This window comes from Hesperophylax consimilis, chromosome 4 (assembly GCF_061612785.1).
Source record: "Hesperophylax consimilis isolate HC1 chromosome 4, BYU_Hcon_1.0, whole genome shotgun sequence".
In the NCBI taxonomy this organism is placed as follows: domain Eukaryota; kingdom Metazoa; phylum Arthropoda; class Insecta; order Trichoptera; family Limnephilidae; genus Hesperophylax; species Hesperophylax consimilis.
In genome coordinates this window covers 18,345,918-18,369,285 of record NC_142839.1, presented here as the reverse complement: position 1 = coordinate 18,369,285, position 23,368 = coordinate 18,345,918, and the positions used below count along the sequence as shown (strand labels likewise).

Genomic DNA, 23,368 nt, shown 5'->3' with positions numbered 1-23,368 from the left:
TACGTGCTTAAAGAGCAGTAACTTGCAATGGGGCGGATATTATGTAATCAATCTGGGCTTTAAACTGTGTCACGTTAATGATTCAATTATTGATGTAAGGTTATCACTGTATTACGTGTTGCTTCGTCCGAAGGAAGTGAAAGAGGAAAGAAGCGGGCTGAATAAGAGTGTTTGTTAATCGGTTATTTATGCTGAACTCGAGATGAGCGCCTTTACCGACTGCGCAACAGGTGAATGAAATACAACCGTAAATTGCATCACTTAAGAAAGTCAATCAAATAATAATGTGTTAGACCGAAGAGAAAATATACCATCATTAAGAAACCTTAAATCACTTCGCCGGTCGAAAACATAACATTGACACACTTCGAACAGCACAGATAATATATTTTTTGGTTGAAATAAAAGAAAATAAAATTTGTTCTTCTTTGTTTTGACGGATTTTAATATATATTTATCCAATTTTTACTTTTTTAAATTTTTTAGTATAATAAGTATGGTCAGAAATAGAATTGTACTGTCAAAATAGACCCTAAAAACATATTTTGTGAATGTTTACTTAATCCCCCGACTTAAATAGTTGTCTCCATTCAATATAAGTTGAAATCAAGTGATGTTTTTTTAAAGAACCCTCGCATGCCACGGAATTCGAAGAGTTTACCATCTTTATTTTTTACATTATTCTATAATATCTTCAAGCAAAAGAATCGTGATTATTTCATTTATAGTTAATTTTAATACTTCCAAAGCAGTTGAATGAATTTTACGTGGACTCGTACACGCACACCGTGTTTAAAAAACTTTAGTACACAATACAGTGAAAGTAAAATTGAAGAGCTTTAGAGAAGATTTTGTACCGGAGTTGATGGAAAGATTTTTAGAGTATATGCGCAAAAGATAGACGGTCGAAATATTAATAGGAAATAAATAAAGTAAGGTCAACGAACCCAGCTAAAGCCAACACAGCCCAGGCCAGCGCTGAGCAGTTCCCCAATAACTGCGGGGTAACTGTTGGCCGTAGGGTAGAAAGCATGGAATTGAGGTGAATGCCAGTGGGTCATCTGAAATAAACAATACATCAATTAACATTCTCAATCCGTAACTGAGAGTTGCACCATTGAAGGCATTACTTAATCCCGTATTAAGAGTTATTGTATAACATCATGCCGGCAGGAAAAACCGGTCTGTGTCGGTGGAAGATCAGGTACTTGCCTTCCTGCCTAGTAAATGATTGAATATGGCAATCAAATATTTACATATACGAGTAAGTATGCCAATTTCAAATCTATATTATGTTAATAAAGGCAGGTATGTTTCACCTCTCTATCTGGGTTACCTATTTTTATAAGAAGTAAGATTGGTTTAAAAAGATGTTGATGAACTTACCCCAGGCATGATGATGGTTTCCATGTCCTTCATGAACTCCTGCCAGGTCTCGGGTTCCTCAGGAGCCTCTCCGGGAATTAGCTCTCTCATGTATCCTGGCTGAACTGATGGTAGCACAGGCCTGCAAGTTTATTTTCCTTGATTAATTCACCACTTTTTAAACACAACAACATTTTCACATTTATCTAATGGTAAAAAACATCCATGTGGAAGCGTTAGCAACAAAATTGCCCATGAAACTCAATGCTGGTATGATCAAGTAAGCGTAGACAGTGATAAAATAAATATTTGCTTTTAAAAATTTCGATTACCGCTTTCCTTTCTATTTAGTGTTATTCGTGCGAGTACGAAAAATAATTATGTTCATTTATTATAATAATTTATTGTAGCTTGTTGTATACACGTGTGTATGATAATTAATTGCAGTTAAAATAAATAAAAATTGCTTTAGATTCTCTTGTATTGCGGTACGATTAGTACAACATTTTTTAAGAACACTTTCATTAGGCATACAAAAAACATTTACTAAAAAATTGTTTTGTAATATTATGTAAGTTTATTCATGGAATTTTTTGGAGTAAATTTATTGTATTGAAAAGTAACGTAAGAAACCTATTGTATATTGCTCGTGATATTCTAAATAATAGTAAAATAATATTGATAAAAAATTTCTTTAATATTGAATTTTACTGGTCACCTTTTTTCTTTTTGATGTCTTTTTATATTGCAACTTAGTTCGTTAAACTCTTATTTACTTACGAATGAATTCATATTTTTAAATATGAACAGCAGACCGTGGATGTCCTCAGAAAAATATAATAAATAATATGCTTTAGTAAGGTCATATCTAAAGTCCTAACAGAAGGATATAATTAATGTTTATTATAACGGTTGTGTTTCAGGACGAAGAGTTTCATCATCTATTCTACAAGCGTTACTATTTTTTTCAGGTACATCATTATAAAATACTCCTGCTTTTGTACTCTGGTGTACCAGATTTTATTTTAATTTTTTGTTTATGTTTTGTTAGGATGCTGAAGAATTGAAAAAACATAAAAGTTAAATTGTCGAATTGAATCGAATAAAGTCGCTACGCATCTTCATGGGCTTGTGGGAGAGTTTTCCAAAGTGGATTGAATTTCTTTGATATATTCGGTATTATCGGTGTGCAAAAATATTTGCCTGAACCTATCAATTATTACACTCAGGAGCTAAGTTTTAGACCTATTATATATATATATGGTATTTGTGTGAATTAAAAATCTCCATCGTATAGCTAACGTTCGAAATCATTCAAAATTAATTTCTGATTCCGTTTAAATAATAAAATGACTGAATCGATCACTGTACTCACTGTTCACGAATATTGTCCATGTAATCGATAATAAAATCCACGGCGGCCTTCCCGAATTCCCGGAACTGTTCGCTATCCATATCGATATGGATGGTCACAAGACTACAGAGGAAGGAGCTACCAAGCGGGATATGAGATGTCACAGCGCGCCCGTAAAAGCGAATGAAGGTTTATTTGGTTCCGACCACGTTATATCAGGTCGCTTTCATGTAACTTTCACGTAATCGTTCCGGCCGCATGGGATATTTCGGTGTTGTAGCACTTACTTGTTATACCACTGTCATAGCGTAATGATACTTGCACACCACAAAGGAAAATAATAAAAAACACTACGACACAAATACAGGTACATTACAGGGTATGTTGTGTTCTCCAGGCAAGTTTATGATTAAACCGGCTTCAGAATATTTGATTATGTTAGTGATTGATCTCAAATCCGTGATTTTTTCCATTTGTTATAAAATGTATTTACTACTACAGCGACTTCAAAATAAGATACCAACAATCTTCAAAGTTAACATTATTTTATTTGATCTAAAATAGGCAAGTGCCTCGTACTCCAACAAAAATATGAATAGTCCCAACTGCACCCTACAGCCTACATCATACCCAATAATCGCGGTATGGGGTATTGCTGAAAGTAGTGAGAAGGGGATATTCAGATGTCGTCACAAAACACGGCTAAAGCCATTTCCAGAAACGTTTCGATTTCAAATAGTGGTATTTCGACAGGGTGATGCTCAGAGTATTCTCCATATCCGATCATTGGATCTGTCATCATTGAAGTTATAGGGTGGGGGAGGGGAGGAGGGAGAGTAAAATTTTTCGTAAATAGCAGGCTCTAACCGAATATTAGATTAAAAATTATCATACTCTTCTGTTTCGGTCAGCGACCAAACAAAGGCCCTTCGCGGCCCCATTTGAGGGAACTTATGATAAAGAGTATAGAGCATATGGGATTCTTGCTTTCTCAACATACTGAATCAGGGATACATCCCTCAGTAGTGCAAACATCATACCATTAGAGCGAGTTTCTTTCAAGGTAAAATTAATGTCAAACACACACTTTTAGTTGTCACCCGCTTTACCTACCTACCCCACACATCCTTTAAATCATTTCATTTCTCAGTTAAAAGTAAATTTATTTTTATCTAAAAAACATTGAAACCATCACAGTAATTATGGTATTTTGGTGGGTTATGTTTTGCACACTTCACTCTACGCAACTGTGTAAAAAAACTGGAATCATATAATATAAGAAGTAGGTACCTACTTATAAGGTTGCTAATTAACACTAGTTAAGGTTATTATTTAAATGAGCTACTTTCATGAATTGTTTATTTTTGATTATTTTCTTCGACTCCTTGATCTGAGCCAAACGGCGCCTGGTGCAGGCAAGATTTTGGCTCCCCTTGTCATAGTTACTTTTCACCAAACGTTTAAAAAAATATTTTTTTCTTTAAAAAAATAACAACTTATCAAATATGGGATTAATTTTTCAATCCAATGTTCTTTCAAAATAGTTTATTGTGTAATTATTGTAATAATACATTCTTTAGCTTACCACATGGACCCTAGTTTTTACCAGTGGTGACGTTTTTAAACTGAATGATAATCCCTTCATTTGTGTACCCTTTATGAAATCGCATGTAGCTAATAATATAAAAAAATTTCATCATTGCTAACCACCCGTTTTTATCAGGTTTCCTCTTAGAAATTAACTAAATCCGCACTGACAGATCCGTACATTTATGTCCTTATAGTGATTGTAGAGTACTCCACGATTTATAGATGATTGAAAATGTTTATTCGGTGGCCTTACAGTTGATTCCTCGACAGTTGGCTCCCCCGACTGTTGACCCCCAGAAAGTTGATCCCTCTGCCAGTTGATCCCTCTGCCAGTTGATCCCTCGGACAGTTGATCCCCTGAAGGATTATTTCTTCTGTACTTCTTCATTGGTAAAGTAAAAATACAAATTTCTTAGACGGCAGTATATTTCCATAAAAAGACTGCATATATAAAGAGATCGTATTTTGTTATACAGCCGTAAATCCTCCCTGCATACTCCTTCGGGTACACAGTTAGTAAAACTATTTGTACAGCGGATTTCCACTCAATACGCCTTATGGCCGTATATCCTCTCTGCATACTTACTTCACCGGTAAGGAAATGCAGAAAATATAATCCTTGGTCCGAGTAATCAACTGGCAGAGGGATCTACTGTCCGGGAATCAACTATCCGGGAGGTAAACTGTTCGGGGGATCAACTGTCGGCGCGGCGGGCCAACTATTGGGAGGCTTACTATCGGAGGATCAACAGTCATGGAATCGTTTATTTTTGAGCTCATGGCATTTAAAATCTCTGCAACTAGTGCAGGTGAAACAGGGTTAGATAAAAATAACAAATTTCGTGAATTCAGTAAACTTTACACGTACATCATCCGCCCAAAAAATTGACGAAACAACCCTCTAGGGGGAGGGGGAGGGAGAGGGGGAGAATATTAGAAAAATACACGTTTACATAGAAGGTCGAGTGAGGTATCGTGCACTAAGTTTTAATTCGTGCTTAATCTAACGAAACTGTATTTTTTATAATAATATTTATTATTGCAAAATAAAATTAATATCAATAAATAAAAATAATAGGCACCTTGAGACATAGTGGTTAACCGACGCCTAGATAGTGATTACTTAAATTAATAACATTTGGATGATTTGTACTTTTTTGCAAAAAATATATAAGTACTTAATAATATATGTTAATGATATAGGGAAATGTTTATGTGCGATTAGTTTTCGAAGATTTGCTGAATAAAGATGCTTGATTATTAAAGCAGCTGTTCAAAACAAAATATTTTCAAAAACTTGTTGTTGTTTTAAAAGCCTAAACAATAAATAAAGTTGCTCATTTTGTGTCATCTGGAAGTATGTAGGTACTCATGCCATAAAAAAAGCGATATACGCACATCCTATTATTTTGTATTACACATAAATTGAATTATTGCATTTAAGACATTTTGAAAAAAAGTACGGCATTTTTTTTTGCAATATTTATTATTTGTATTAAGATTTATTCAAAAGGTTAGAAGGTCTTCCGTTTCGGAATACACATGTTTTTTTAAAATTATTTTTTGTTTTAAATAATTTAATTATATAGATAGGTCAAACAAAACTTTAAAAAAAATCCATTCAAATGTTCTCCTGCGCCACACATTAGTATTATTTCAAAACTTCATCTCGCTAACGAATAACTTTATACTAGCAGTGTAAGCATCAAAACAAAGATGTCACTGGTATCTGATTCCTCTTGCGTCGGTACGATTTATATATATAATACATATAGGCTTTTTTATAGTTTGTGGGTTAGTTAGGTATAATATTAGGTGTTTCATAAATTTCAGATGAATCGATGTTGTGATTTTTTGTTGTTGTTGATTTCAACAGATTTATGTAATTATATACTGCCACCTATGAAACCTAATCCAAATCAAATGCATACTGCGTTGTGGTACGAGCGGTTTGCGTCCTAGATAATACTAATATTATATGGAGGAAAACTAGTTCCTTGAACTGAAATAAAATGATTTGAAAAAAAAAAGAATTTGATATGTATAAGTATGTTTATGCTATTACTTATCTCAGAAATGGATAATTTGTTTGCTCACAATCTTGCTAAAAAGACTTTTGACGATAATTGTGATAGTCTTGAAGGATACACCCCCTTGCATCGATACATAATAATACTTTCTCGATGCCTCCTTGTAATTACTAATTATGCTAATTACTTCTAACGTTCAACTTAACTTATGCTTTGGAAGAAATATATACGACACACACATATATATATATATATAATGTTTTTTGTTTAATTTTTGGCATTCTTACTTCATTTCTGCCTTCTATGTAGATACTCGTCTACGTAATTGAAAACCATATATTTGCCGTAGATAAATAAATACTGTATTATGTAGCGATTGTTACCGATATAAATTTCATAGTACAATGTTTCATATTATTGAAGTCGATTCCTTATTAATAATTTATTAACCAACAAAAAAATATGCAACTTGTTGCTCCGGAGGTCATAAGGCTCTTTTATATTATTATTAATTTATTATTTCTGTACATTCTCATTATACGGTACGTAGCTATTACATAATAATATTTATCATAACGGTAATATGCATGAGTTTTTATGATTAGAAGATATAATAAAAATTAGAATCAAACATCTTTATTAGATTAGAGCTAGGCAATACAAAAAATAATATATAAATATTCGTGTTCTCATTTGAAATTTAATATGCTTCATAAGTGTTTCCAAATAGCGAAATAATCGGTAGAGCATGTTTGTAAAATGCAGGTTATATTCTCCTTGTCCAAATATAATTTGTAAAACTCTTCCAAACCAACCTGAGTGAACTTCTCCTTTAACTGTGCATCACAACACATATCACAATGTTCCATTTCGCTGCTTTAGTTCTTGTATGTTCAATAGACCATTTAGCAAATTTTACAGGAGACTTTTTTTTTTGTTTTTACAGGCAAATTCTAAAAAATTCTCGATTTTGGTTTTTACATTTTGTTTAATACATATGTGTAACAGGAAATTATTAAAGATTATTTTTCGAAGATTGAAGCTATAATATGCCCATATTATGACTTTAAAGGTGGACGTTGAACATTGCTTGAAAATGATAAATGATTATTTTGGATATTGAACATATTGTCTGGAGATTGAACAATTCGGCTCCCATAAGTTTGAGGTATTTTTTGTTCAATCAGCCAATTAGTGGTAAATTGCATATACAGGGTGATCTTCAGATTTCGAATACTTTACTTTTATCTTAGTTAGTAGTTGACTTAAAGTATTACTTTAAAATATACAAACAGAGTCCTTGAGTTGATTTTTCACAACAACTTCTCTATATAAATCATCCAATATTTTGGAAATTTGAAAACAATGCACGAGTACAAAGGTACCTACCGCTAATATACCACTATCGGTTGTCGGTGCATGCGTGATGTGAAATATTCTCACATCATACGTATTACGGCCTCCGTGGTCTAGGGGTACTCTTGACTAGAAATCCGGAGGTCGCGGATTCAAATCCCGGCGTGCGCAAGTAAATTTTATTTTACTCATTTATGTTATTTTCACAAATTATTCATTTAAAAAACATATAGTCTATTTGCGGCATGTTCCAGAGAGGAAGATATGGTGTAAAGAACACCATAAGAATTGAAATGGCTTTAGCCGTGTTTGGTGATCAGATCTGAATCACATACCATCTCTCTTCTCCTTCATCCTTCTTCCTCTCTTTCTCCTCTCCATCTCCTTCCCCTCCACACTACCTTCAGCCTCACAATATACTAATATATCCCAATTGGGGATTCCATAGTCTCACTGGCTCCAGATGGTTGGGAGCAGTTGAGACTGGGTGCGGTGTTCCATAAAAAAAATTCCGAGTGATGCGTAAAATTATTGAAGTTCAATTTTCACTTGAAAATTTGTTATTTTTATTGTTTCGATATCTACATTTGATAAATGTAATTTTTAAAGTTTACTTACTTTAGAAAGATATTTTTTTTCTTTCGGAAGGTCTTATTTGCCGTGAGCTTTTTATCTATGTTGATTATCGTGTCTAAAATATTATTTTTTTAAATACTTTCAGCTCTTAAAATCCTAAAATTATAATATCCCGCGATTTAGGTTATTAAATTTATTGTTGTTAGTAGCGGACCTAGTTGCTTTTATTGTAGTTCATACATAAGAATATGTTTATTGTTTTTTATGTGACTAAAAAAAACAAAATCAGAAACTTTTAATTGAATGAATTCAAAATTGTAATATTTGGACTTCGTTTTCATCAGTGATCTCAGCAGTGATAACGGACTAAATATGTGTCGTAGATGTCTTTCAATCAGACTATGAGGACAGTCGACTTTTTGCACATTTCCATGTCCTGGCTATTTTGTTGTATTTCTTGAATAAAAATAAGTTTTAATGCACTAATGTAATTTATTAATACTCATTTTAGGTAAAAGTCCTAAGTTTGTAAATAAATAATTGAATAAATAAATAATAAATGAAGCATCCTGTATATTTGCCTAGCAAATTCAAGAAGTACATGTAAAATATGGTGAAAAAGCCTATAAATGACATAATTTTAAGACTTACCTTTCTATTTGAGCTACTGTTCTTAGGTTTATTGATTCTGGAGTCGGTGAAGTCATTTTTTAGTTCAATAACAGTATATATTCGCAATTAAACGTATTTTTAGTGGAACAATTTCGTTGTTAGAAAACAATTAAAAATCAACATGGCCGTACATTTTAACTAGCCGGCTCCTGATTGGTTGACAGTGGAGATTGAACATTCAAGACCTCGACGTTCGGCGGGATGTTGAACAAATATCTATGAACTTTTAAAAAATATTATAATTATAACTTTGAGTGTTTGAATGTTCAATATCCAGGAGATTGAACAAATAAGAACTGAAACATTATTCCGTGAGTGGATATTGGCACTCGAAAAATGCTTAAAATGTCACATAAAAACCAAAAAATTTGTTTTTTTTGAGCTTCATTAATGCGCAATAGGCTAATGAACATATTGGCATTCATAACTCAGTTTTGCAAAAAAAGGTCTATTGAACATACAAGAACTAGGACAGCGAATTTTGTAAAATTCCTGGCAATAAATTCACGTCTACGGAGAATGGCGTTGCAAATGCAGCAAAAAGCACACGATGCTTTTTAAAATCTTGAAATCGGTTTTCAAATTCAAGGTTCAAGTCGGATTTCATCGAAGTGCATTTATCGCATGACGTCTGGCTGTAATAACAATGTAGGAAAGTGAGTGAAGATTTTTGTCCTTAACTGTTTTTCCCAAAGCCCGAGTTTCATTTGAAATGCGGAAATAAGATCATACATAAATAAATTGATCTTTCCCTGTAGACGGGTATTAACAACATTTAGATGGCTAACTATAACGACCAGAAATGCAAAGTCGCTAACCCACTCTTTGTCTTCAATTCTGGGATACGTTTTGGCTTTCTTGCGAAAAATGATTGTATTTTTTGCTTCAAATCAAACACTCTTTTCAAACTTTGGCACGGGTTAGCCATCTTATTTCTGCATAAAATGTAACATATCATTATACTGTTAATCCAAAGACTTGAGAAACTCTTGGAACTGACGGTGAAGGGGTTGACCCTTCGATTTAATAAAGTTCACTGTTTTGATGACCACCTTCATATCATGATCCATTTTAAGGGACTTGGAATATAAATTATCCTGATGAATAATGCAATGAAAATGTATTACCAACTTTGCAGGCCTCATTTTCAATCAATTTTACTTAACCTTCGTGTTTCCCAACCATTCCTGGAGCGGTTGTTGAGTTGTAACGAAAAGCTATTCAATGTCGTTGTAACAGCTCCTAACAAATCTCGTAAGCAAGTAGTGTCCTTAAGTGGATAAAGTGTCGCTAATTCTTCCATTTTGTTCAAATGGACATCAACACCTCTGATAAAAATCTGTTAGGTCTGTGCTTTCATCCAATGCTAGTGCATAAAATATGAACTTGATATGCTACACGGGCCACAAGTAGACACCCAGCGGGCCGCGGGTTGGCTACCCTTGTCTTAGATTATTCACTTTATAAAATGATGTCGAAAGCTTTGTAGATGATCTTCAAACATTTATGTAAGTCTCGTCTGTGATCGGAACTGGTTTAAATACTCTTTTTGATACGTAAAAACATATTGACCGCGTCCTACATTTTGTACCATAGTGAAACAAAACTTTGTGGGTACCTACCAAATGCAAAAAAACCTTCTTACTTTTTTTTTATAGTGAATACCTCACAAGAGTCCCAACTGCTCCCGTCTGGAGCCAGTGAGACTATGGCATCCCCAATTGGGGGATGTTGTTAGGCTGAAGGTAAGTGGGGAAGGGAAAGAGGAAGGTGGGGAAGTACCTGGCTATTCAGATCTAGTCACTAAACACGGCTAAAGCCATTTGGAGCAACGTTTCAATTCTGAATGGTGATCTTACACCAGGGCGATACTGGTAGTATCTTCCACTCTGGAACGTGCCGCAAATATACTATATATTATTTTAATTAATTAATTGTGAAATAACACAAATTAATCAAATAAAATTTATTTGCGCACGCCGGGTTCGAACCCGCGACCTTCGGAATGGCAGTCCAATGCGTTACCACTGGACTATGCCGGCCGTCAAACCTTGTTCTTCTTTACCTTCAAAATTAATAATTCGTATGCGGGTGAGGGGTGGTTGAAAAGACACCGTTAAAAAAATATGAATTAATTTATTGCTATTATTAACGACATTTAATTTTTTTTTTCCGAAAATCACGTCTGTCAGTTTCGGCAAACGTTTGAAATTTGTATGAAATATTTCTCAAATTGCGAAGCGTAGAAATATTGGGTTTTTCGATACATTTATCGTTATGAATAAAGATTTATTACAAAAATAGTAGCGTCGTTCGTGAATTCAAAAGATGGTCGCTTGATTGATGTCATTTTCAGAAAAATAATTTAAAAAAAGACGATTTAAAAAAATGGTTTATATTTTTAATTGGTTTAAAAAGTTTAGTGCTAATCTGAACCACTTGGAGGGCTTTTTGTAATCACAGGCTGGCCGTGGTTATGTGAAATAACATAGGAATGTAAAATTAAAGAGACGATAAAATCTGTGTGGGTACTTACTTAGGAACTTCATCTATTTAATATCGATAATGCTTTTGAACAATAAAATTTTTGTGATTATAATAATCATTAAATTTGGGAGGCGGGCATGGGTACTGTCGCCCCGGGAGCCATTCATATTTACTATAATACCTTTATTTTTTAACGAGTAGTTTAAACTAATTGCATTTTGTATATATTTTTTCGGTAATTTTTTTTATGAAAATAAATTAAGTTTGAAATAACATTTTTTTCCTCCATAATGATAATTTTTGTAAATCCATTTCTGCGAAAAATTAACTCGAGGACGCTGTAATCTATCAGGAGCACAGAGGTTTGAGAAAGTAATTTTATCATTAAAAACGAATTATTTAATTGGATTTTTTTTAAATATACATTTTTTTATTAAAAGTGATTACATTTTGCGTGTTTATAAAGTAACGTTTTTCCAAAATAAAACTGAAAGCTTTGATCAGCAGAAAGTGTGCTGAATAAAGCGGTAAGCTCCCTGGGACTTATCAAGAATGTCGGTGACAAAAACCGTACATACGATATGGGTATCAAACTACGCGTCTCAACGAACACAACGCGAATGGCTCGGTGAAAAAATGATCAGTAAGCTCCTTGGCACCCTTTTTTCACCAAATATTAATTTATTTTTTTAAATTTTGTAGTCCCACACTCCTTGCTTCATTCACATTCAAACATCAAATCGCTTAGCACTTTTACCAATTAGTTGTCTGCAACGGGCAAAACAGATTATTTACAAGTATGAACTTCATGCTTCATCTACATTCAAACACCAAATCATAAATATGAAATTTGGCACACACACATCTTGCTTCATCCACATTCATACATTGCATAAAAAATTTTCTTTACCTTCTTTTTTCTTTGCCTGCACAGACATCTTGCTTCATCCACATTCAAATATTTCATCACACACCACATTTTTACCCATTAGTTTCGGGCATAGCATAGTGTTGAAACCATAGACTGATACATCAATGGTTGAAACACAATCTTTACTTCATTCACATTCAACACAAATATATATATATATTTATATTTTTTTTACATCCATTTAATCAAATATTTTTTACCCATTAGTTAAAAAGCTAGTAAATTGTTAAAATGCTGATAATTTATTATGTCTTTTAGATGTTCAGAGCGGTAATGGCTTGATTATATTCTTATAATATTTTTATTTTTTGGAATATTATAATCTTTGATTGGAAGCCGTTTTGGTGAAAAATCACTCAAGACCTTATTACGAATTCCTAGTAAATATCTAATTTTATTATTTGCAAACAGATTCAGAGAAAAATACTTAATATTATTTATTGTTATTAAGTTTAATTTGTAGAACTCCATTTTAATTTAATTTTTTTTTATATCAATAATATTGTTATTGGGTTTATAAAAACAGTTTATTTTTAAACAAGTTCTGCTGTGTAATTATTATTACGCGTGACAGCTGTTTCGCCCTCTGAAGGCATTATCAAACTGTGGGTAGCCCACTTACAGACGATACATTTATATTATTTCTAGGTAGGTATTTTAATTTCAATTACTGATTTCTTAATTGATTTCTGAGTAAAATGTTAGAAATTATTAATGGTTATTACCCCAGTAAAGTTTCCCCAATACTGTAATGTTTAAATTTGACGGAATGTCTTTATGTTAGTTACTTAATAATTACTAGCAGATACAGAAAAACATTCTGCTCGCAGAGGACACTAGTAAAAACACTGGACATTGATTTAGCATTTGCTATTTTACCCTAAATTACTATTGATATTACATTTATTAGAAGATTAGTGGCAAGAGTTGATATTTCTAATTAAAAGGATGGAGAATTTAGTACTCTTTAGGACTGGAGAATTTGAATTAATTGACGTTAAAAGTTTACAAAAAATATTTTGTTAATACGTTTAGTTATTTACAATGTGAAATTGAAGTTTCTGAGGTAATTATACTTATTTAGATTTTTCTTGCCACATTCAAGGTTTTTTGTCGGTTTGAATATGGCTAAAATTTCTAAGGTGTTAAGTATAAAAACAAACGTTTAAGCCGTACTTAATCATTTAAAAAATATTACATTCCAATTTTTCTATTGTACAGCTTGGCATAATTAATTCTCCACTAACCGGGAATTGTAATTAGTTAATAAAGATTGTTATGTATTATTTTATTATATTATTAAAATAAAAAAAATAAATTTTTAAATTTTATTCAATTGGTACAATTTTTTTATTACTATGGCAACACCTAGCTACTCCTATTAAAAAAACGGAAGCAAACAAGGGGAAACAACATAACTCGATTTTTTAAACTTTTTATTAATTTATAATTTTGAATCGGTGAATTAGTTTTTTGTTTTGTTATTTTGATACAAACACTTTAGATATTACAAAAATCGATTTTCGTGCAGGTCTTCATTGAGAAGAGTTAAATAATACATAATATGTAAAATTATCTTATAATATGATTATAGTGATTTGTTTTTTTGGGTATTATGCAGGTATTATATGCAGATGTGTCTGGACACATCTGCCCTGATGATGGACACTGCAATGATGAATAACCTTCTTTCGGAAAGTACAAATAATTTCGGAACAATTTTTGGGCAAAAAAAAATAATTTCGTCGTGGTGATATACATAAATATACATATCATATATAATATACATATCATTTACATCTATCTAAGCGACCGCAGCGCCATCTATTTTTGTCTACTATTAAATGTCAGACTGTCAGTTTTAATCAGTTTTATTGTAAGTAAAATAAACACATATTTTTCAATTTTCGCATTATTTGTTTTAATTCTAAACCATCAATTCATAAATTTGTGGAAAGCTATAGTGTTCCCAAACTTTATCGTAATGAGGTTAATTAAGAAATATAATATAATTTTGAAAAAAGCTAGTATCAGGAAACAGTATTTACGCAAAATAAATAATAATTATCGTAGTTAGGAGTTAGAATAACGGGACTAAAAAATATAAAAAAAACAAGGGAGTCATCATCTATACTGCCAGCAGTCAAGAGCAGGAGATGCTCCTAAATGCCCCTATTCTGACCAGCTCCGCAATATTGAGTGCTCGACTTCCAGTTAAGAGACTCCGTAGGATAAAATTTTTTAACTTGCCGCGTGAGCTATCAGATGATAACTTCCTGAAGAAGGCCCTCTCCGGAATTTCTGTAGGTGATGACCTTAATGAGTGTGCATCCAAGGGCAAATTAAGTCAAATGGCTGAAGATCTAACCGGACCGTCTTGCCACAGAGTGTACTCGGTGCCCGCTAACATTCGTCATGAGCTGGTGCAACAAGGACGGGTATTCGTGGATTGGATCGTTTGCGGTGTGCGTGACTTTGTGGGACTTACCGCGTGTCTGAATTGCCAAATGATTGGACACTCGCACAAGTTCTGCAAAGATACAAAGAGATGTTCCCACTGCGGTGTAGAAGGACACGTACGCGAGGCCTGTCCCGCTGCTGCAGCAACACCCAGTTGTGCCACGTGCGCCCGTTTCGGAAAGCCCGCAGCTTCCCGTGCCCATCCCACCAGATACCTAAGGATTGCCCGGCCTACAAGGCTGCGCTATTAAAGGACCTCTCCACCATGGCGTCTAATCATACAGAAAAAGATACTGTTGGTGCATTCAATATATTTTATCAAAATAAGAGGGGTGTTCGAACAAAGACTGTACGTAATGAAATTTTAATTAATAACTACGATATCATTTGTTTTACCGAAACATGGTTGAACTCAACAGTATTCAGTGAAGAATTGTTTGATGAAAGATATATAGTATTAAGAAGAGATCGCGAGTCCACCAAATCTGTGTCTAGAGAAGGTGGTGGAGTTCTAGCCGCCGTTTCTAAAAAACTTCTTGTTTCAAGAAAAACTGAATGGGAAAGTGACAATGAAGATTTGTGGCTCCTGATCAAGTCCAATACTCATTCAAACTCGTTAATTTTTATTTGTGTCGTCTACATTCCTCCTAATGTAACTGTTGATAATTATTGCAGTCAGATCGTAAAATTACAGGATCTATATTTAAAGCATTCAAATTCCAATTCACAGTTTATTATTATTGGTGATTTCAATTTGCCAGAAATTAAATGGTTACCTGATACTTCATTTAAAAATAATGTACTTTCTCCTTCTAATTATAAAAGCCAGAAAGCACACAGTCTTGTCAACCTTTTATCAATTTGTATCGATGTATTCAGTAGAAATGAAAATTTATTAGACCTTATTTTGTCTGATAAAGTTAACATAGATATACATATAGCACCAGGCTTAACCAAATTAGATCACTTTCACCCTTCATTTGAAATTAAGGTAAAACAAAATAAAAAATCATTTCTTAGAAAATAACAAAAATGATTCTAAGTTTAAATTCAGGAAAGGAAACTATAATAAATGTCAACAAGATACATTATCGTTTAATTGGATAACACTAAAAATAAAAATGTGAATAACATGGTTCTCTTGTTTCATCAAAAGTTGTGGGAAATAATTGACGAAATTTTTATAAAAAATGTTATCAAATCAAAAAAATCAATATAATGTGTGGTTTAATTAGCAATTCATTGCTCTACTAAGAAAAAAAACAAGGTTAGACTTAAGGTAAAAACATAATAATGCATTAGATTATAGAAAATTCTCTAATTTAAGAAAAATGGCAAAAAATATATGTAAAGTGAATGTTATAAATCATACATTAACTCTGTTGAAAGTGGTCTGCAAGATAGCATAAAACCAATTGCATTACTAAAGTAATGCATCTTGATGATATTTGTGCAAATGATGGAGACCACATAACAAACATATTCTATAAATATTTTTTTATCTATTTACACTCAAAATCATCTACTGATTCAATGCCAAACATTACTGAGCACAACCAAAGCAACCTAGGTATAATGCATATTAGTGCAGATGAAATAAAATGTTTTTTGAGTAAAATAGACTTGAGTAAAGGTCCTGGACCTGATAAAATTCCTTCATTCTTTGTCAGTTTCTGTGCAGATTCTTTATGTTTACCGCTGTTCATTTAATGCATCTTTAACTACGGGAATTTTTCCTGGCTTGAAGAAAGAAGCACATGTGTTACCAATTTTCAAATCAGGTGACCAATCTTTGATAAAAAAACTACAGACCAATTAGTATACTGTCATGATTTGCCAAGGTTTTTGAAACGTTGATTTACAAAAATATTTTTTCACATTTTAAGCCTATATTCTCTGCACTAGGCAACATGGGTTTGTTCTTCGTAGATCTACTCAAATCTTTTGGAATTTTGTAATTATGTGTGTACTTATTTTAATGAAAGATTACATGTAAAAGTAATTTATACTGATTTCCAAAAGCTTTTGAAAAAGTTCACCATTCCATCCTACTAAAGAAACTAAAAAAAATAGGAATACATGGAGACTTAATGCGCTGAATGAAATCATATTTATATAATAGAACACAACTAGTACTTATTAACGGATACAAATCATTCCCTATAGTTATAACTTCTGGAGTAGCACAGGGGTCAAATCTTAACCCCCTGCTTTTTCTATATTCATAAACGACCTTGGCTCGAAATTAAACCTTGATGCCTTTTTCGCCGATGATCTTAAATTTTTTCGTTAAATTAAGTCTGTTACCGATCATCTACTGCTTCAAAAGGATCTCGATACACTAAATAACTGGCGTACTGTCAATGATATGCACTTAAATGTTAAAAAAATGTTACATTTTAAACTTCACTCGAAATGAGGTTATAAAGAATTTTTCCTATGTCATTAATAAGATTATTCTTAAAAAAGTGTCTTCTATAAGAAAATTCCTAAACACTTTACTTGGTATAGTGGTCTGCGCACAGTAAGGTTTTTTTTATCATACATAACCTAGCAGAAAATTGCTTTTCCACATGTCTTGTCATGAGCCGTGGGCAGTAACTATTATTTAAAATAAGTGATAAAAGGAATAGTGACTTTTTTATGTGTGGTAAAGGTCATAAAGTTTCTAAACCGAACCATCTTTATTGTTATTCAATTGTGGATCTGTATTTAAAAGCAAAAATATGGTTACCGCTAGTTTAAACATAAAATTAATTTCTTCTTAGCACACGACATAGGTTTTTGTGGCAAGTTACGTTGACAAAAAATAATATGGATGTGGTAATTGTGGTAAAATAACATAAACACTGAATTTTTTTTATTATTTGGCCATAAATACATCATTCGATATACTTTGTATATAGTGTGTGCATAATGCAGTGAATATGATGACTCATTTGACAATCAGTGGTCAACGCCCTTCGAAGAATTTGCAATAAACCTTAGTATAAGTGGGCGTATAAACACGCGAGCCAAACTGCCGGGCTAAACCACGACTCTATAAGTCTCGCTTCGTTCCTTTCGCATAAGAACCTTACTGCATATTTCAATAATATATATTTTTTTAAATAAAATATAATAACGAAAATATTTCATGACCCAATATTTTTCGAATATTGAAACCATTAAGTTAATATTACATAATATATTAGTTACAGATACTCGTTATGATACCATTATGATTTTTCTCACATGGTATGGGATTTATGAAGATCCTTCTGCTTAAATTGTGCAAAAACAATAAAAAAATTAACGTATGAAAACAATATTTTTCAATTTATATCAGGATATTTACTAGTTACCGCTTTAAGTGTGCTAATAATTATCAGAAATTGTTGCGTACATACTTACCCACATCACCATTCATTCAACTCATTTATGTAGGTACACATACATTCTATATACATTTTACTTATTTGATCATAAACGCTAATACTTATTATAAATATTTCACTATCTATTGGATGTCGCAATATGTACAGTTTTGATTTGTTTATTTGCTTTGGATGTTACTTAGACCTCTCTTCTAGAGCCGATGCTATGACAAATTCGTTGATGGGGCTTGCTTTGTCACAAAGTATAATTTTCTCCAAATTTGTACCGAGCACCTCCATGTCATTGGCGATATCTAAAATTGTTGTAGCTTGACTTTGTATTTCCTTCCAAGAAAAATCTATGTCATGTATCTCTGACAATCGGCCGCACACAACAAATCTGAGAATGAAGTTATTCTTATAGGAACACGATACTAAGAAAATATTTTTCCGTTCCATGAGCCGGCAAAGAAGTGTCTTGGTCAATGTATTTTTGCCTTTAATTCTGAAGCACACCACTCCTAAAATAGGGTTAGAGACTATTTCAAATCTGTTATCAGCTTTAACCAAGGACTTGAAATGATCAGCCAGGGAACAGTGCTTCCGAATGTGCTTCCTGATACCGGAGGCTCCATAGAGTCAGAGAACCGCCCAGAGCTTTAAAGCCGGGAACCGACGGCCTAGAGAAAATTGCCAGTGTCTGTAGTCGGGGGTCTTCTCCGATTCGATGTCTTCAAAATAAGCTCGTTGGACGTCGAAAGTGTTAATCAGGTCGTGTGAATCTTTGACCTAAAAGGCCGAGCAATCTGCGTTCACCAGCATCCACTTGTGGGGGTTAAAGTTGAATGAATCTGCGTAGTGAACTCCTTCCATAAGATATCTGTATTCAGGACAAATAAAGGCAGCACCCGCATAGGCAGCATCGAGGTGCATCCACATTCCTTCCCTCTGGCAAATGGCTCCGAGTTCGTCAAGACGGTCGAATGCGCAGGTTCCAGTGGTTCCTAGAGTGGGAACCAAGTAGCAAGGAATAAGTCCTTTCTTCTTGTCTTCGGAAATTGCTTTCTCGAGGGCTTCACCCCACAGCCTGCAGTCTTCGTTAGGCGCATTGGAACTGTTCCCAAGAGTCCAGCCTTTTCAACCGAGACATTCGAGTTCTCAGATGTGTAGGCGACGAGTTTTGTTCTTATATCATTCGTGTCAGTCGAGTGACAATTCTCTCCTTGGCGGCGAGTAATCAAATCAGTGTGCTTTCACTAGCTGAACCCTGAAAAAACATTCTGATTCTGATTCGGAATATTAATGCAATATTAACATCAGCCCTTTTTTGAAAAACTGATACACCGTACAACAAAAATAACGGCTACATGACACGCTATTAAAAATTTTACAGTAGCCCTCATTTTCTAAAACACTAATCTAAATTGATAATAAAGAAGTACAATAGTAACAGTTCAAAAAAATAAATTTGTGCTTAATTAAAGCCTTAAGGAAAAATATTGACTAAATAACCTGACTTGAACTAACTCTTACTAACGAGCCAACCTCGAAGAGTAGAAAAGAGCAAAAGAAAAAAGTGTAAGTAATTCAGTTCACCCATAATACTTATATCAACTGTGGTTTTTTCAATTAAGTTTTTAAAGTGATTTTTTCAAATCACCCAACAAAAAGAAATTATAAGCCTAAAAATGGGAGAAGAAAACAATAAATAAATATCGGCCCATTTCTGTCCAGCGGCTCTCAACAGCTAAATAGTTTTATTTTATTTTTTTAATCAGAGTGTTGTCCCCACTTTACGAATGGAACAATATTAGTCATATTGTAATTTGTAATGAATCAACCATTTAATGTGTTTACTTCTATTCGCCTTTAGTTATAATATATATACAAATAAATTAAAATATTATAAGTAATTAAAAAAAAATTATATTACGTACCAAAGAACAAAAAATAAAGTCATGATTAGTTTATTAACCCTTTCAGCCCCAGTGTTAATTCAAATAACTTTTTATGAACTTTGTGAATGTTTTACTGTAACGGTAGCGAATTAGAAAAGCTATGTTTTTATTTTCTTATAGCTTGTAATCTTTTCTGTGGCGTTTCTATAAATATTTTGACATCTGCTGATTGTGAGTTTCATAGAATTTCTGCCGTCATTGATTACTTAATTTAAGGTGAGATATAAATATTTTCTACTCGAATTACAAATATTTTAACGCGTTAAGATGTGTTCTATAATAATAACATCAGTTCAATTCACTGTTCACAGTAATTTGCCAGAGTATTGTAAATGAATTTCAATGTTCATTCAAATAAATCATGCTAGTGACGAACATGTTTTCGACTAGTACGGCGAATTTTTAATTTATTATCCTTGATTATTTCTTTATTTCTGAATGAATTTGAGTTAGAATGTTATTTGTTTGTTCCTTAGAGATTATCACTTCATTGAAAATGTGCACTTTTGACATGAAACAGTTATTTGTATTACTTTTGGGTTATGTTTATTTTACCTTACTATTTAAAAAATACCCTCTGACGTCCAACGTTAATCCAAATTAGAACAAAAAAAAAATTAAATACAAAAAATTTTCAAATAATTTTCTGAGGTATATTATCAAGCATTACATATTTTATATATGTGGAAACAATAATGCGGGTGTGAAAGGGTTAAAACACGCACTGACTTATAAAATGTTGACTGAACCATAATGTATTCACGCCTGTATTGCAGCTTATCCTCGAAGTACATTATACTTATTGTGGTGAACGTATATCTGTCGGTATAAAAGAGACAGGCATATCTGAGTGGGACAGCATGACAGAGACTTATAAAAAGGCATGTCTGTTGTAACTCGTCCTCTCTTCATTAGCAAACTCTTATATTGTCTATTGTATCAATACTTGTAGCTACCCTGAATAAAACCAAATGGCGACGGAGTACATACATCCTTTAATTACTAAGAAATCTGGATGATCAGCACGAAAGATCACCACAGTTGGTGCAGAATAAAAAGGAAGCTGAATAGCCTTTAATTCTTCCTGGAGGAAGAACCATAGTAGGCGCAGCTGAAAAAACCATAGTTTGGTTATAATCCCGCCGAGAACCGCGGAAGGGATTATTGTCGCAGAAATTTGGGGCAGCTTCACGGACAGTAGCGGGCATTGAAGGAGCATCAAGGCAAGAAACTGGCAAGGAGATTCAAGGCGCTGAGCTCAAGGAATCAGCAGCCGAGAAAACGGGAGAAAAACGGATCCAGGCAGCTTGTACCGGGAGCCGACACAGAAAGGCGTGGCGGTGGTGACCGGGCAAGAAGGACGACCAGGAATCCGGACGGAGCCAGAAGACGGTCGGACGCAGAAGGGCGGCGATCGGCAGGCAGCATCAGCCGTCAGATTCGTGAGTTGAGTGCTGTTGTTGTTTTTTTCTGATTATTGGTTTCATCTGTGTGGAAATGGAAGGAGTGGGTTTACCCAGGTTTTGTCACCTTAGGGACGGGCTGGAGACGTTCTTGCTACAGTTCGAACAGTTGATCCTCGTCAATGATGAGAAATTTAAATCAGAGGAAAAAAAGAGAGCGGTTCTAATATCTCACCTAGACACAGACACGATTAATCTACTGATTGATTTATGTTTTTTCAAATAAAATAACATATTTATCGGTAGAAAATATTTTTTTTTATTAGAAAACCATGATGGTGTTTTAATGAATGTTTTTAAGGAACGTGGAACTTTTCTGCGGCAAAAAAAAAGAGTTGGGGAAACCATAATTGATTATATAGCTAAGTTACGTTGTCTAACTAGATTCCGCAAATTTGAAAGTAGACTGGAAGAAAACTTAAAAGATATTTTTGTGACTGGTTTATTAGAAGGTCGTATTAAAGAAAAATCTTTTTAGATGCAGAGAAGCTAAATTTAAAAAGTACGTTAGAATGTGCATCAGGAATGGATTCATTTGATAAAAATATTACGCGTATTAAATCCGAGAAATCCGGCGCGGATGAAAGACAAAAATGTTACAATTCCGAGAAGGAAATCTGTAGAACCTATACAACAGTTGAAATGCAGATATTGTAATTTAAATAATCATGATTCCAGTAATTGTAGATTAAAAAACGTGACGTGTTTTATTATTTAATTGTCGTGGAAAAAAATGGGGGGAAGTTTCATCTGTGTTTGTGAATTCAAGTGAAATATATATAATGTGCAAGAATATCGATCCTATCGGATAAAGATTATTGGGAACACTTTAAAGAAGCCGAAGGATTTAACCCTGAAGGGTTACAATAATTTTAATTTGCAGTTACTTGGATGTTTATTTTTGTCAATTTATTTCAATGGTATCATTAAAGTAATGTAATTTTGTGTTGTAAAAGATGGTTCACCCACTGTTCTGGGTAGAGATTTCGTAAAAGAATTTAACATTGGTTTTACGGGTTTCGATACGGTTTCTTCACAGTTGGGAAGTGAAATACTCACGCATAATATTCACGACGTAAACAATAATAGTGTCGATACGTTAGTGCGTAAATATCCGGAGATATTTTCGAGTTAATTAGGTAGATTTAATAAATAAAAAGTTCATTTAAAATTGAAAAAAATGCACAACCAAAATTCTGCAATCCGAGAAGTATTCCTTTCGTTTTGAAGCATTAGAATTAGCGGGGATTTTAAATGTATTGTGAATCCACAGCTAATTCTCTATCTTCTATCTTAGTTGACAAATATTCTATGCCGAAGATAGAAGTTTTACTATCACAAATTTCGGGCGGAATAATATTTTCGAAAATTGATTTACGACAAGCCTATTTACAGTTGGAACTAGACGAAGAAAGTATGGAATATACCTACTACGATTTCTACGCATTTGGGGTTATTTAAATTCACTAGGCTAGATAAACAGTGCAGCGGCAATATTCTGTAGAACTATAGTGTATCGAACATGAAAAACGATTTTTTTTGCATTTAATATCAATTGCGGCTAAAGTTGCACACCTGCAAGTTTGATGACCCCTTGTTCCAAATCATAATATTTACCAGTTGAAAAATGCATCAATCTGTTACCAGGCGGCAAAACGACTGGATCGAACATGAAACAGTTCGATAACCCTATTTTCTAAAACGAAATTAAAATATTGACAAAGCCAAAAAGCTGTTACTGGGCGAAATATTATTCGCACCACAATTCCT

At 33.3% G+C, this 23,368-nt stretch overlaps 1 pseudogene; it reads right to left on the bottom strand.

Moving 5' to 3' along the window:
• Nucleotides 1–18,372: 18,372 nt before the first annotated feature.
• On the bottom strand, nucleotides 18,373–19,456 carry LOC149424312 (aromatic-L-amino-acid decarboxylase pseudogene; annotated as a pseudogene).
• Between the last annotated feature and the right edge of the window lie 3,912 nt (nucleotides 19,457–23,368).